Genomic DNA, 15,371 nt, shown 5'->3' with positions numbered 1-15,371 from the left:
ATGGTCTGTGTTCCCTGGTTTAATTCATGATGCTGCACTTGGGAAGTAATACAGGCCACAGTGCTGCCCCAGACCTCACCCTGTGCAAGTGGCATTCCAATTAATTTTCCAGCAGTTTTTATTAAACATTTTATTTTTATGCGCACATGCCATTTTATCCTATTTTTAAATTTACAGGCTCTTTAATTCATCCTTGGCTTAAAAATCTTGGATGCCAACCTTCTGGCACCTCAATTTAAAAACTCCGGCCTAAATCTCTCATGTCCTCTCTCATCTCAGACATTGCACAGCCCCCTAAACAGTGACAGCTAATGCATTGCATATGCTGCAATATCAAGTTTCATGAGCAGAAAATGAGGTGTCACCCTTACCCACGAATTTCCTTCTCTCCTCTTCTAAAAATCTGCATAATAACAATTAACACAGCTTAAATGTGTACCTCACATTTTCACAGGTTTCAAACACAAATATTTTCACCTCACATTACACCAGAATTAGAAAAATAGCAGTGTTCCCTGTCAGCACAAAGAGAAGTGAAAGACAATAAATCACTGACTTGTAAACTGCACCCAAGAATCAATAAAATGTAAATGGCTACAACATAGAAGGTAGAAATACATTAAATATGAATGATAAGAAAGAGGGATAAGACTGTAAAAAGGCTGTGTATTTTTTCACATCAGACAGAAATGATCGAGAATGGTTCTAGGCTGGTAAAAGGAGAGTTCTTTGCAAACAAAATAGTGTCTGACCATGTAACCCTGTCCAGTATCTCTCTAATAGAGGCAGAATATATCATATGACTCTCAACAACTTTTAGAAACTTTACACATCACTGATTACAAATGAAAATGTAATGCAGTCTACACATGTTCTGGCTCTTATCTCTCCTCCAGGGGAAAGCATTAAAGCCTCAGCCTGCCATGGAAAAAGTAGCATTCAGACATCTGTGACTAGTATGTGTAGAGAAGATAAGACAAGGTGCATATCAAGCCTACATCTGTGACAGGGGTCCCAGTCTCTAGAGATAGACGAATGAACGTGCATAAGACCAACCAAAAATCCTGCAATTAAACCTTTGCTTTCCCCAGAAATATTTGCTCTCTATGTAGTATTTTCTGTTTTGAAAGAAAAGCTCACCACAAAGACTTTGGCTGATATCCTCAATATCCAGTGCTTACACACACGCACAGACTCCCTTTTTCTTTTAAGAAATATATAGCCTATTCTTGAGCAAAGATACTGTGTATACCTTAAAGACTCCCTGGAGAAAGTTCAGCCTGCTGGCCTACTGTGCAAGGTAAGAGGTAAGCTGTTAATGGTTGCAGGATGACATTAGATATATGGGCTGTGAGACAGATTTGGATCTTTGAAGAATAACTGGTTCTGAACAATAGGAGATAAATAAATCAGAACAAAGCCACAGGTAGATGCTTGGATGGACAGTGGCCTGCCAGTCAGTGGCAGTCATTAGCCCATACCAGCACTGTAGGTGAGATGAATAAGGTAGAGTTTCAACTTTAAACTTCTGAGTTTTACAGCTAGAAGTACTATCAGCTTTGTATGGTTAGCAATTCATCTTACTGCTTTAGAAACTTAAGAATAAAAAATGCAAATGCACCTTTCATGTGTTGATTACTTAGGGATGTACAAAACCATGAATAGTGGCAGTAATGAAATGTCTCCTGGGTGCCTTTGAACATTACAGGAGGACACAGGCGAGGTTCCCTAGGAAACCAGAGATGCACTCCAAAGCATGGGCAAGCTTGGCCAGCTTACAGTCACTCAATTGTGTTCTGAACATCACTGCTAGAAGGTATGTGATTCAACTCCAGAGTGAAGTTGGAAGGACTGATTGTGGAAAGCCTAGAGGAGGTTGGGATAGATTTATTTTTGATTGCATAAATGTTCAGACCTCCGAAAGAAAAGGCTGATTGCTAGCGATCCAAAATGAGGGGGAGAGAGGGGTGAATAACACCTTCAATTAATCTAAATATTGATCTTAGTCCCAGATTCTGCTGGCGTAAATTCCACCTAAATCCTTGTACCTACTGTTTTCCATTGGCTGGAACCCCGACAGCTTCTAAGTAATTATTCCAGAGATGTGAGTAAGGCTTAGAGCACAGAGCCACCAGTGCTCAACACTAAGTACTCATATTTATGTAGAATCTAGTCCTGACAAAACTGGGCCTTAGGATTAGACTATACCTCTGAGGTGCTTATGAGGGAAGATGCCTGCAGACCCAATGCTTGACCTTTCCTCTTCTGAATTTTAGACAAAATATCAATTTAGCCTCTCTTGGGAAATACAATTTATCACCTCTCCTAAACTTTACTCTTTTTCTGTATCCCAGCACCTCCAACCCAATACTGAGTTTGCTCAGAAGAGAGCTAAGACCATATGTGTGTGTGACCCGCATGGGGAATTTGAAGAGAAAAGAAAAAACCAAATATTTTGCCCTCCTTGGAAATGTGATTTCTAACCCTTTGCAGATCATTTCTCTCTTACCACAAGAAGTAAAGACCTTTTCAGCAAGGACAGAACAATGGAATTTCTCATACAACTATGGAAGACATGACATGACTGAATTTCTTTCCAGTTGCACTTCTCTGACTCCCTTAGAACAAGCCCCTGTATCCATCAAAGACTGAAAAGCAGTCATAGAGATTTCAAATTGCTACCAGTGACTTGTCAGCGAGTCCTTCCCAATGATCTGTGGATCAAATACCCTTACTATGAAATATCTGAGGACTTGGATGTTTGGAGTGGAAAGGATCTGCCACATACAAACTTTCTTAGTTTTCCATGGATTGAAGAAGCACTGTTGTTCCTGAGCTGCCCTGCCTTGGTGTGAGATAGAGCAGACAGGTGTGGCTGTAACTCCAGCACAAGTGATAAATACATTTAGCAACTAGATTAGCATAATTGCTTGCCTAGTCAGCTAGCATGCAAAGTGCACAAACAAGTATCATAAGTTTTATTACATGTACATGCTTGCGTTTCCCTGAGATGTGATAAAACAAACAAATCAGTAATTTTAGAACAGCAGTAAAAAAACTTAAAAATTGCAATGAGTAATTTAAAACAAATGTTAAGAAAATTGTGTCTTCAAGAAATTTTCTCCAAGCTGTGCCCCAATTCTATTTTATCAACATGAAAGAAATGATGACCGAATATATTGCTGATCACATAAACTTACATTTAGGTAGCTTTTGTTTTCTTCCATTATGAAATATACTTCACTGCAGTCATTTATACTCTTCAGTGTAAAAGGTGTGATTCCATCTGGAAACATTTTAAATGGGTGATTAGTTGAGAATGTCCCCACCCTTTCTTTGTTCAAACAACAGATAAGGAATGTGCCTCTTATTTCTCAAGTAGAGTATTTAGTTCTTGCTGATAAGATTGTACAGTGCCTTTTGAAGAGCTTGAATATCAGTGAATTATAACTGGTTTAAATACATTTCTATCAATCCGCTATAATTTCACAAATATTACATAAGCTAGCTAACAAGTTTGTTAGTCAAAACAAATAAGCTGAAACATCTTTGGTGTTACACCAAGATGCACTCAGCTGTTAAACAAAGTAAAATCAGCTGTTGGGAATTTGTTCATTTTACAAATGGCACATTGTGTATGTTACAGTGAACAGTGGGAGCAGTGAGCAAGATGTGAATGAAGTAGTCTGTCAAATCCTTGTTTTGATTTATAATAATGGGGTTGCATTGACATGAGAGTAAAATACAGCAAAGCATATGTTCACTGTGAGTAATATAGACTCATTTATACATTACAAGAGTATTAAATAAACAGGCTCGATAGTTTTCTAAAATAGTCCTACAAAGAAAGTGGTTATAATGCCATGGGACAAATTCTGCTTCACAGGCAGTGATCAAACAGAGAGAAAAAATAGCCCCCTTTTTTTTCCCAATAAGTTTCAAGTCCATCTTTTGGTGAAGGGAGTTAAAATAGCATTTATTTTCCTGTTGTAGGTATAAAGAAAAACTAATCTTGTTCTTTCTCTGGAACAGAGAACAAGCATGATAGTGGCTTCATGACATAACTTGCTCAGTTTCAGTCCTCAAAGAATTTGGTCCCTTCAATTCAGATGTTGGCAGGAAAAGGCTCGGTAGGACTTCAAGAAAGCGTTGACATAGTTTCAGAGATGTCACTGACAAATCCAACTCAGCTATAAAACAGTTACTGCAGGAACACAGAGAAATACATGCATTTATCTTGAAGACTGGCAACCCTTTCACATGAATGTTCTAATTAGGAATCATGACATCCTATTTCTTTTTCTAATACCCTAGTTGTAAATGGTCAACAAATGTTATTTACCAGTGATTGAGTAAGAGACTGTCATTGTTTAAACATGGAAATGGAATTTAAAGTTCTGCATTTAATTATGTTTGGGGTTGCTTTTCATTTGGAGCTAAACCTGAAGATTTTTAAAAAATGTGGCTCCAATATTGTTTCCCTTTGTAAAATGGGAAGAATGTTTAAGAACATATCCAAGCTGCCTCTAACAGAATGAAAATTATCTAAAAAATAGTAAATCACCTAATTGTTCAAATAATCGTGCACTGTATGAGCATAGTTATTTTGTGTTATGGTTCTAACCACTACACTATGTGACAGATCTTATAAACCAGGAGTTTCTGAAGTCTCATTTCTGTTTCTTCTCTTTCCTTTTCTAATGTGAAAATGGTTCTTTATCTCTCCCAGAGACCTCCATTTCTTGTCCACCTACTCAGTATCAGAAGCAAAGTCATTATAAGAAAATGTGCTTTTTTTTCTTTCCAGCCTGAATTGAGAAGTTCTATACATTTGCCAGTAACTTTGTAAAGCAAAAATCTGATAAATTAAACACACAGCATTCTTCTCAGGCCACCTGAAAAAAGGGAAGACCTAGTATGGAAAGGAAGACTGAGTGAAAGGAAAAACAAACAAACAAACAAACAAAACCCCAGAAGAACTGTTTCCTGAACTCTAAGGCATAGGCCAAATTGAACTTGAGGTGTAGGTGGATACAATTTCCACAGCACTGGTAGCGAAGTGCAGGCCAAAGCTGGAGCTGTGAATTCTTGGGAATGTGAACCTTCAATCTGCTAACCCTGGAAAGCTGCTCTGCCCTTTGCTCTTCATTTCAGGGGCACGAGTTTAACTACACAGCTTTAACCATTGGCTTTTGCTGCACTGGCAGGGGTCAATTTGACTACATTTGCTGTGGTGCTAAGAGCAGATGTGTAAGTATTTAGTATGGCATTCATCACAATAAAGAAAAAAAATTCAAACAAAACCCCCTAACCCCAAATCCTTTGTTGACGTGAATTTTTGAAATGCTTCATTTAAAAACTAATATATTGCACTTGTAAAAATGGCAACACTATCCTTTTAGGTGAACAACCGCTATTCCAAGGAAAGACATTTTGCTGCATAAAACATGATTACTGCTGTTCCATGACTACAATTGTCCTCAAAGGTGCAATTCTCAAGCTTTCCTTCCAAGAAAGTGCTTATTTTTTAATCCATGGCATTACATCGTTTTAGAGGTCTTCAGTTACAGATCTCCACATTGCATCTTGTTATTTTCTGCAATTAAGCTTAAATCGGGGGTATGTGTTCCTAAGGACCTTTCCTTAGGTAATATGTGTTTGAACGTAACTGAAAATAAGCAACAATTATAAGACTGTAAAAAGCCCTTAAATATTTGTTTTTTTAGGACATGATGGTCCTGTTTCATCCATTAAAGTGGCAGGGTGGAATATAGGTCATATCCTAGCCATTAGCACTTACGCTTCAGTAGCAAACAACTGGGGTTGTTATCTGTCACATGACCAGAATTCTAATTTTGATTTTAAAGCAATAATTGTGTACTTTTTTTCCCTGTAGCAATGCACATATGGCTGATTTTCTACACTTCCTACTATTTAGTGTATTCAAACCCGATATTACATAAAGAAATTGAAATAATTCTTTCTGCCATTCATTTGCAAAGAGTGTCTCACCATAGATTTGTTCTTCAGAAGGACAATTTTTCTAAACACAACCTTCCATTCTTCCTCCCAGGTCAATGCTGCATTCTTTTTTCTTCTACCCTGGCAAAGTGATAGGGGATTTTGAGAATCCAGTTCAGACAGTCTTCCCCAGCCAGCGTGACACCTGCACAGGGAAACCTGGCACTTTGTCCCACACAAAAGACTCCCAACCCTTCCCAGAACAGAGAAAGACTGAGAGTACTTCTGAGTTAAGGTCCTGACTGCTATAAAGGAACACGTTGGCATTAAGGGATTTTTTTTTTTCTGGAACTGACTCACTTTTTCCTACCCTGTCTCTTCTAGAAGAGTTACTAAGAATCCCTAAATAACTTGGGCCAAGCCCAAAACCATAAGTGAAAAGGAATGCAAGTCACCAGTCTTAGAACCACTCCTAACTTTACTATGTTTAATTAGTTTATCACTTAGAACACTAATGGCATGTCCTCAGACCTTATGCCTCTACCTTCCCTTCCAGATTCACACATTTTTATCCTTTCTGACTGAGGAATTAAGAGTCCACGTCATATCTGACTTAATTCATCATTTCTATGCCTGATGTTCTTTTAATGTCCTGTTCCTTTCTGAGTGAAGCAGGAGCTTTTGAACTGTGTCATCAGCTCACCAGAATGAGATGTGGGACAAAGGTATCATAGAAAAAGTAAAGTCTCTGCACTACTTCTGTGCTAATTGAGATTCAGAGAGGCTGCATGCTGGGTCTCAGCCTGATATTTTTGTCCCCTTGGCATAAGTCAGGTTTGGCCATATCCCAGGTTTCCTGTGAGTACAAGGGTTCTGTTCCCTGCATTGCTGATTCTGCCATTTGTGTCACCAGCTGGATTTGTTGCTTTGACTAAAAAGCAAGTGAGGAGTTAGGGGACACGATATGTCCTTCCTTCACAGTGGGCAGCAACTTTCTAATTGCCCTTGGCACCAGTGGGAAATGCTGCTCTCCACCCACAGCAGGAAGCACACACCTTCTTCCTCCATGGCACTAAAGCACCCTTGGCCTTGCTTTGTGTTTCTCCCTCCATTGAGTGGGTTTTTGTGCCCCTCCTCCTTCCTGGAGGGAGGAGAGACCTTTTGGAAAGACCTGCAGCAGCATGGTAGAGCAGCTATGCGGTGGTGGAGAAGCACAGTATTCCAGATGTGGTCTGAGTGCCAAGTAGAGAATGGTAATTGCTTCCCCCATCTCCTGGCTGTGCTCCTGCTGACCCAGCCCAGGGTGCTGTTAGCCTTCATCACTGGCTTGGGCTTACCCAGCTGTCCCCTAGACCCCCAGGCCCTTCTCTACAAGCTGTACCCTGCAGAGTTATTCTGTCCCAGATACCATTTGTCCTGGTTGAATTTCATGAGGTTCTTGTCATACCATTCCTCCAGCCTGAGTCCCTCTGAGTGGGAGCTCAGACCATATTTACTAGTCCCACCAATTTGCTGTCATCCACAAACTTGATGAGAGGCCACTCCTCTAGGCATTGACACAGACGTTAAACAGGTCATGTCCTAGGATAGGTCCCTACAGTACTCCACTTCTTACTGGCCTCCAGACAGAGTACAGCCTGCTATCTGCTGGCCTCCGAGTCCTATAATGCAAGCATTTTTTTTACCCATGTGACTGTCCACCTATCTTGCCCATAATGTTCTTTTATGGATACAAGATTGTGGTAGACAGTGTCAAAAGCATTGCAAAAGTCAAGGTAAATAATATCCACTGTTCTTCCTCATCTATAAATCCAGTCATTTAACTATAGAAGGTGATCAGGATGATTCACCCTTGGTAAATGCATGCTGGCTGCTTCCAGTCACCTCCTTCCTACGCCCAGAAATGTGTTCCAACTGAACGTGGATTTCCTCATGGACTGCAGTGAGGCTGGTCAGCTAACAGTTTTCTTTTTTTTTCCAAGAGTCATTGGGGAACACTACAATGGAGACCCTAGTCTCCACAACCTTTCAAAGATAACAGTACAGCCTTGCAGTGACACCAGACACCTCTCTCAGCAGCCTTGGATGCAAGCTCTGTTGACCCCAGGCATGTTTATGGGTTAAATTTTCCCATGTAAACCCTGACTTGATCCTCACCCATTGCCGGCAGTTCTCCTCCTTGAATATTAAACACAGAGAGCTGGGAGACCCGGATAATGTGCCTGAGGCAACAATGGCTCTAGGTACCACAACCCTATCTGTTTCCCTTGGTAGATCATTTGTCCTATTCAGGAACAAGACCTTTTTTCAGTCTCTTACTCTCGGAGTTGTGGCAGAAGCTCTTATCGCCCTTGGGGTCACTTGCAAATCTTAACTACGGCTGAGCTTTGACCTGAGAAAAGAGACCCTATGTGATTCCTTTGGACATTTCCAGCAGTTTCTGCTTCAGCCCAGGAACCCAAGTTACCTCCTCTGATCGTGGAAATGTACGGAACCTTCAAATGCAAGCACTGAGCCTATTAAGAAATGTAATATCTGAATGTCCTCCACAAGCTTCAGTATAAATTGCACTCTTCTATATCTGTCCAAAGGCAGCTGCTTTGTTCTGCTTTGTCAGGGAAACTGTTAATAATTTAATAATGAAAGGGAACTAATGAGGCCTATGGATTTGAGCCTCATGCTCAGATTATCCAGTGTCTAATGAAGTGTGAATTTTGACTGAAGCTTTTTCCACCCTGAGGGGAAAAAGCCACTCTCATCCATGCGGATTCTCCTGTGACTAATGAAGGGTGAGCTCACACTGCAGGTTTTGCTATACAGGGAGTACAGGTAAGGTTACTCTTCGCTGCCTAGGCCTAGTTTCATGACACTTATGAAAATATGTAATTCTGGATATATCTATCTTTTTAATTCAGATTTGACCAGTGGGTTTGGGAATTACTAGGGAGAACGGACATCCTTGCAAAGGCTGGTCCAAAGTCATTATTTAAGCCTTAAGCACTTTGAAACATCCCAAAATTTTCTTGCACTACTTTACATTTCAAAAACATTTCATTGGGAAGGTGCAAAGTAATTTACATCAAGTATTAGCCTGATTTTTGAAACAGGTGAACCATAATGATTCACCTTTTTAAGAACATATTCCCTTTTCAAATACTGTAGACTAACAACTTCACGTGTGTTTATACACTCCATATTTTTGACAGATGGCTTACATGTTTAGTATCTTATATAAAATAAGGTTATTTCTAATGTCAGCCAGCAAGTACTCTGTAAAAACAAATACTATCTACCATTTTCTTTCCATAGTAGACTATGCTTGGATTTAGCAAGGAGGAATGTTGTCTGGTCTGATTTGGATGCATATATGCCATGAGCAATCCCTCAAACAGATGCACGAGGCTGTTGCTGTCACCTTCCCTAGACAAATACATTCAGGCTAATGACTGACTGGTGAGGTGTGTGCTGCTGTGGCACAGCTGTCCTGTTTTATAACCAATGTGGGGACAAGGCATGGCACTTTTATTGAGAGGTAAACCAGGTGAGGCCAAGCAAAAGCAGGAGCACAGGGCCGACCTCCCCGGCAACCTCGCTACTACAGCTTGTGTGATTTTACAGATGTGTAGCTGCCACATTAAGTTTTCACTGTGAAAAACCTCACAAAACAAGGCCCTGTGCCACTGCAGAGAAAGCCCAGTGTAAGTGACTGTATGTGTGACTGGAGGTTTTCATTAGCTTGGTGAGGGAATGGTATTGGTCTCACCCCAGCAGCTAGCGATCTAGTGTAAACAGTGATAGAACTGCCTGAAAAAAAAGGCAATTCTACCTCACTGTGACTGTCAGATTCCTTCCAGTCCCTGTTGTCTCCTCTTAAGTACTGCACCTATCCCAGACCCTCTTCTTAGTCTCACACATACTCATCTACAAAGACTCATTGTATTGAGTAAAAGAGTTGTTGTATTATACAAGTGACCTAAAGTATAGTGTCTCAAAACAGCTTTATCACAGGTGAGAACTTCCTTTTATTCCTGCAAATGTATCCTTTTCCACCCACTTGTTCTCCCACATAAGCAAACACATGGAAAGGCTGAGTACGTCTGAGTGCGATATCCTGCATGGCAATGCACTAGATGTTAATGTGATTTCTGAAAGCCGATATAAAGAAGTCCTTTAGGACAAAATATTTTGCAAAGGGAGACTGAATGACACTGAACCGAAGCATTGTTAGGTCTTTGTGAGATGTGCCTTCTCCAACATGCCAACAAAAATCAAACAGAAAAACAAGTGGAAATACATAATTATTATTAACCAGAGAGACAGAATCTAGACTTAAATTTTACAGAATAAGCAGGAGGCATCACCTGATTGCAGCAGGCTCAGAAATCCTAGTGGTGGTAACTTGAGAAATCAGTGATAATCAGGCAAACACAGATGATGGGCTGGTTATTGTAATCTTTTACATTAAATCTATCTTGTAAATTCAGCAATCAGTTGTGTTTTATTGGTGTCCAAATGGTGTAAGAGTGGAGAGTCAGGCCTATGGAGTGGTCTAAATTATGACAAAATCATGAAATTCTCAGTCGTGTTAGGAAGCAGTGACCAGACTGAACAACTCCTGAAATTTTCATGTATTTTTATATTTTATTTCTCTTTTGAAACCTTAAAACACGAAATCATTATGTCCTTTTTATTACATATGATCACACTATTTCAGTTTAGTTATTCCCTGAACTGTATTTTCTGGTTTAGTTTATTCACAGATTGGTTTCAAGCTAAGAAATTCTAGGTTAATTCAATAGCCTCTGCTGTACAGTGTAATATAAGCTATTAACAAAGGAACGGCATCTGAATTTTGTTGACGCATGGGGAAAACTGAAAAGCATTTCTCAAACATCTTCCTAAAATTAGGCTTTGCTACAATGAGGTTTTGTATTTCTCTCTCCATATATTCCAATTGGCCATTTCTATTTGAAAAAAATAAAAGGGCACTTTTCAAAGTGCCACTTTTAAGGCTTTCATTTCCCTGGCTATTCAAAGATTTTCTTTCCTTGATCTTTGGAGGAAATCCTTGCATTATTTCTGATGCTCGAAGCATCTGAGCACGTAGGAACCCAAATGCTTCTGCAGCGCAACCATTCAAGCTGTTTCCCTTCCCTTCCCTACACGTACAGCCATATATGTGCACAGGGAAACTCTGTACTGTGCCAGGTGTAAGTGTACAGGGAAACTCCAAAACACCTGCCAGGCTCATTCCTTGGCCTATTTTCTCCTACTAGCCTCAATGACATTGTTTCCTTTCACTACCCCTACTTCCAGATGACCTCCACCATTACACTGTGCTCCTATCCTTCCCACCACAGGGAAATCCAATGGCAGCATGCCTCACTGCCTAGGCCAGCTGTCCAGGACACAAGGGGCAACATCTCTATACCCTCTTTAAGATGCTATTACTGCTACCCCTTTCATTTGTGATCAGATCAGCCAGGAACCACAAGCATGGCTACTACCTACTTCCCTACTCCCAGATGACCACCACCATCCATCTTGATCCTGTCTTTCCCACAACAGGGGAATCCAACAGCAGCCTGCCCTGCTGCCCACACACCATTGCTACCCAGGCCAGAAGAGGCACCATGCCCTGCCCAAGGAGGTGGTGGAGTCACTGTCCCTGGAGGTAAAGAAAGACTGGATGTGGCACTTCATGCCATGGTCTAGTTGACATGGTGGTGTTTGGCCATGGGTTGGATTCGAGGATCTCAGAGGTCTTTTCCAATCTAGTTGATTCTGTGATGATTATACTTGCATTAATACGCTATTATTTCAACCCAAGAAAGGGTAGACAGGTGTGGCCCTTCCACGACTTTAACCAGCCCTCCAGCCCAGCGTCCCTTGCAAAGGGACAGAGGCGTCCAACTCGCCGCCACGGAGGCGGCAGACCCGCGGTCTTTGACCTCTCCTCAGACCTTCAGCGGTTTGCCCTCCCCTCCTATTTTTGGCATTTCCAGGGCGACTTGCTCAGGACCTTCAAGCAGCTGAAGCCCCGGGCGGGGAGGACCGGATCGTTCCCTTGTCCTGCCCCTCTTGCCCTCCCCTCCCCGCTCCCCCCGCCGCCATTGGCCCCCGCCGTGACAGCGGTTGGCGCGCGGCCTCCCCTCCCCGCCGCGCAGCGCAGGCGCGGCGGCGCGCGGGCGTGCGTTGTGCCCGCCCCGCCCCTCGCGGCCCCGCGCGAGCCGCGGCCGTTGTTGTCAGTCGCGACTCGGAGCCGTCGCGGGAGCAGCCGCAGTGCCCGGTGCCGTCCGAGCGCAGCCCGCGTTAGCGGCACGGCCCGCCGCACCCCCGAGCCTCCCCGCTGGGCTCACAGACCGTCTCCCGCCTTCCCTCCCCAACGAGCTCCCCGTCCCCGCCGCCGCTCCCGAGGGCAGTCGCGGCGGGCGCTGCCCATGCAGGGGGCGGCGCGGGGCGCGGCGCCCCGAGGAGACGCCGCCGCCGCTGCGGGCAGTAAGTTGCCGGCGGGGTTGGGCCGGGTTCGGCTTGGGCTGGGCTGGTGGGGTGTGGTGGGTTCCTTCCTCCCCCTTCCTGCGCCTTCCGTTCCTCCCGGAGCCGGCCGAGCCCAATGGCGGCCTCGGCCCAGGGGGAGGAGGCGGCGGTGCGGGGACGTTCCCCGGCCGCCGCCGAAGGTCGGTGTGTCGGTGCCGCCCGGGGCTGCAGGGAAGGGCTTGGGGAGGGGAGGGCAGAATCGGGTGTTCCTGCGGGGACGGCGGGCTCCCGGGATGCGGGTGTTCCTGCGGGGACGACGGGATCCCGGGATGCGGGTGTTCCTGCGGGAACGGCATGCTCCCGGGATGCGGGTGCTCCTGCGGGGACGGCGTGCTCCCGGGAGCCTGCCGTGCTCCGGGCGCGGCGGAGTGTCCGTGCGGCACGGCCCCGTGTGACCGCGGTGACAGCCGGCCCTGCGCGTGTGACCGCGGTGACACTGGCCCCGCCGCCGCCCCCCCGCCGCCGCTGCCCGCGCCCGCTCCGCCGCGTATGTGCCGTCGCTGGGAAGGGAAAAAAGGTAAACAAGCGCGGCGAGAGCCCCGCGGTCCGGCCACGGGCGCGTTTTAGGGGAATGACGGTGCATCTTGCCCCTCGGAACCGAGTGCGTAGCCAACAGGTTTGCCTTCGCTTTTTTCAGCCCAGGGCTGGAGCGTGGCCCTCCTGACAGCGGCTGGAAGTATCCCTCGTGCTTTGTCAGTACGTGTCTTGCTGCTGTCAGTATACTTACTGCGTTGAATTTGCTGCCTTTAGATCGCTACAGAAGTCAGTCGGATAGCTAGTGAGGTCCCGGATAGAGGTCTTTGTGCTTTTTCTCAGGTGGGTTTTGGCACCTAGGTGATACTTCACTAGATAAATTAATGGAGGGTGATTTTAAACATGTTTGTGGTTGATCTACAGTCTTGGTAATAGTTGAAGGACAGTTATGTGTGGTTGGTGTTGTTATTTGTTTGTGGGTTTTTTTCAGTAAATAGACTGAATAAAGTGTTGAAGAACATCCACTAGGGAAAAAAACCTATATTGGCTGGAGGATGGTTGGTGAGAAAAGTGACCTATTTTCAGATTGGATATTTTTATTGGTAAGGGATGCTAGTATACCTGTGAAGGAGAAACCTTTGTGTGGGATATGTATATATGAAAAGCTCTGGGTTTTTACGTATACGTAGTTTCTTATTGACCATCTCACTTCCAAGAGCTTATTAAGGGTAGATGGGCAAAGAAGTGGTTTCCTCAGTGGAAGTTCCTGGAGGAGCAGCTGAAGCGTATTGTATGATTTTCAGCCATCTAGCATGAATGAATTGAATGCAAATGTGCTTACGCCTGCCCTCTGTAGCGCAGTCACTACTTAGTCATATCGGCTGCTTTTTTGGAGTTGTTTATTATGGATATATTTAGATCTTCAGGCTCTGGGGAAGGACCAGTTTAATGAATCTCAGCAGAGTGAAGTCTGTATAGAAGTGTTTACAAGCAAATGTTTATTATGGTAGAATTAAGCATTTCTTTCAAGGCATGCACCATTAGGAACTGGATTGAGGAATGGTGGGATTTTTTTGACAGCTGTATCACAGAAAGTGGGAAATTGGATGGTGGTTATTTTTGTACTATTGCTGATCCCGAAAGAAGGAATCTGAAGCAAATAAGAACTAACAGTTAGTTACTACACAATACAATTAAATTTTACCTTGTGAAACATGTCAAAATGTTAACTTAAATAGACTGGTATCTGCCTGTTTTACTTCTAGGGCATGCAAACATCCAGATTTGAGAACTTAATAATAAAAGCCAAGGATGAGAAAATCCTGTCTTGTCTCGTATTTTTCCTGAGTATTCTAAATTACCAGAAAAGTGGTAGAATGATGGCATGATTTTTCAAGTGGTTGGGAAAAGAAGCTAATCTCAGTGCTGGAGCTTTGCCTGATGGTCAGGGTATCATCTAAGACGGTACATTCATCTGGCTCCTTTAAGAGAATCCTTATGATCCACGCTTGAGGCTTTCATGAAAAAACAGGGAAAAGGGAAAATTACATCTTAAGTGGACTTAGTGTTTTATGGTTTTTGTTTTCATTTTACACAATTGAGAAACAAGAAAGTACACTTTGAGTTCTGGACACTGCACAGGTTACTGCTGTAACTTGAATCATCCTGCTATGAGAACTGATATTCCCATGTGGTTTGGGTGGTTGGACTGTAATAAATAGTTGGCTTTCTGATTATTTTAAACAAATAGCATGTTAAGAGTATCCATGTTAATATGCTACAGATATTATTCTGCTTAAAGTAGTCATCTTCCTTGTGCGCTGTTCTGACCAACCTGGTCTCTTCTCACTGTCTTCGATATCATATTTGAATATTCTTTTGCAGTCTACACCTTCAGTGTATCATTGTCCTTTTTATCCCACTAACAATGCTAATGCCGAAGTAGTGCCTTTGTCTTGCTTAGCCTGCCTTACTTTCAAGGGCACAATATCCTGGTGCAGCTAGCTTTTTTCCTCACAATATCTTTCTCTTGGAATAATGCACTTCTCTTCTTGGATTTTGTTTGCTTTCAAAATTTCATTGAAATGCAGTACCTGTAAAACTGCTTGATGAACTTCTGTCCATTCCTACTTAATAGTGTTTTCTAATTATGTCTTAAAATAAGAAAGCTATGAAGCATGTTTCAGATCAGGGAAAGGCAGATAGGGCTGAACTGCAATTTATCATGGATATAGTAATGTTAAATTGCATTAGCTCTTAACGTTAGTAGCCTGTGAGGTTCTGCACATCTTCTGTGTCGCACTGTTATCAAGCACTTAACTGTAATGCTGCAGCTGCTATAATAATGTAAAGTAGCTGTTGTTTTAATACACATAACAGTATTATGTAAGAGCTTAAGA

General features: G+C 43.0%; 1 protein-coding gene across 1 annotated transcript in view; it reads left to right on the top strand.

Moving 5' to 3' along the window:
- Positions 1-12,223: 12,223 nt before the first annotated feature.
- SNRK (SNF related kinase) overlaps positions 12,224-15,371 on the top strand; it is a 42,477-nt gene continuing 39,329 nt past the window's right edge. The window contains exon 1 of the mRNA XM_027675478.1: positions 12,224-12,459. The gene's annotated coding sequence lies outside the window, so the exon portion shown is untranslated. The remainder of the gene's footprint in view (positions 12,460-15,371) is intronic.

This window comes from Neopelma chrysocephalum, unplaced genomic scaffold, assembly GCF_003984885.1.
Source record: "Neopelma chrysocephalum unplaced genomic scaffold, ASM398488v2 Primary Assembly neopelma1_26, whole genome shotgun sequence".
In the NCBI taxonomy this organism is placed as follows: Eukaryota; Metazoa; Chordata; class Aves; order Passeriformes; family Pipridae; genus Neopelma; species Neopelma chrysocephalum.
The sequence above is the reverse complement of the archived record's forward strand: the minus strand, read 5'-3'. Positions and strand labels throughout refer to the sequence as shown.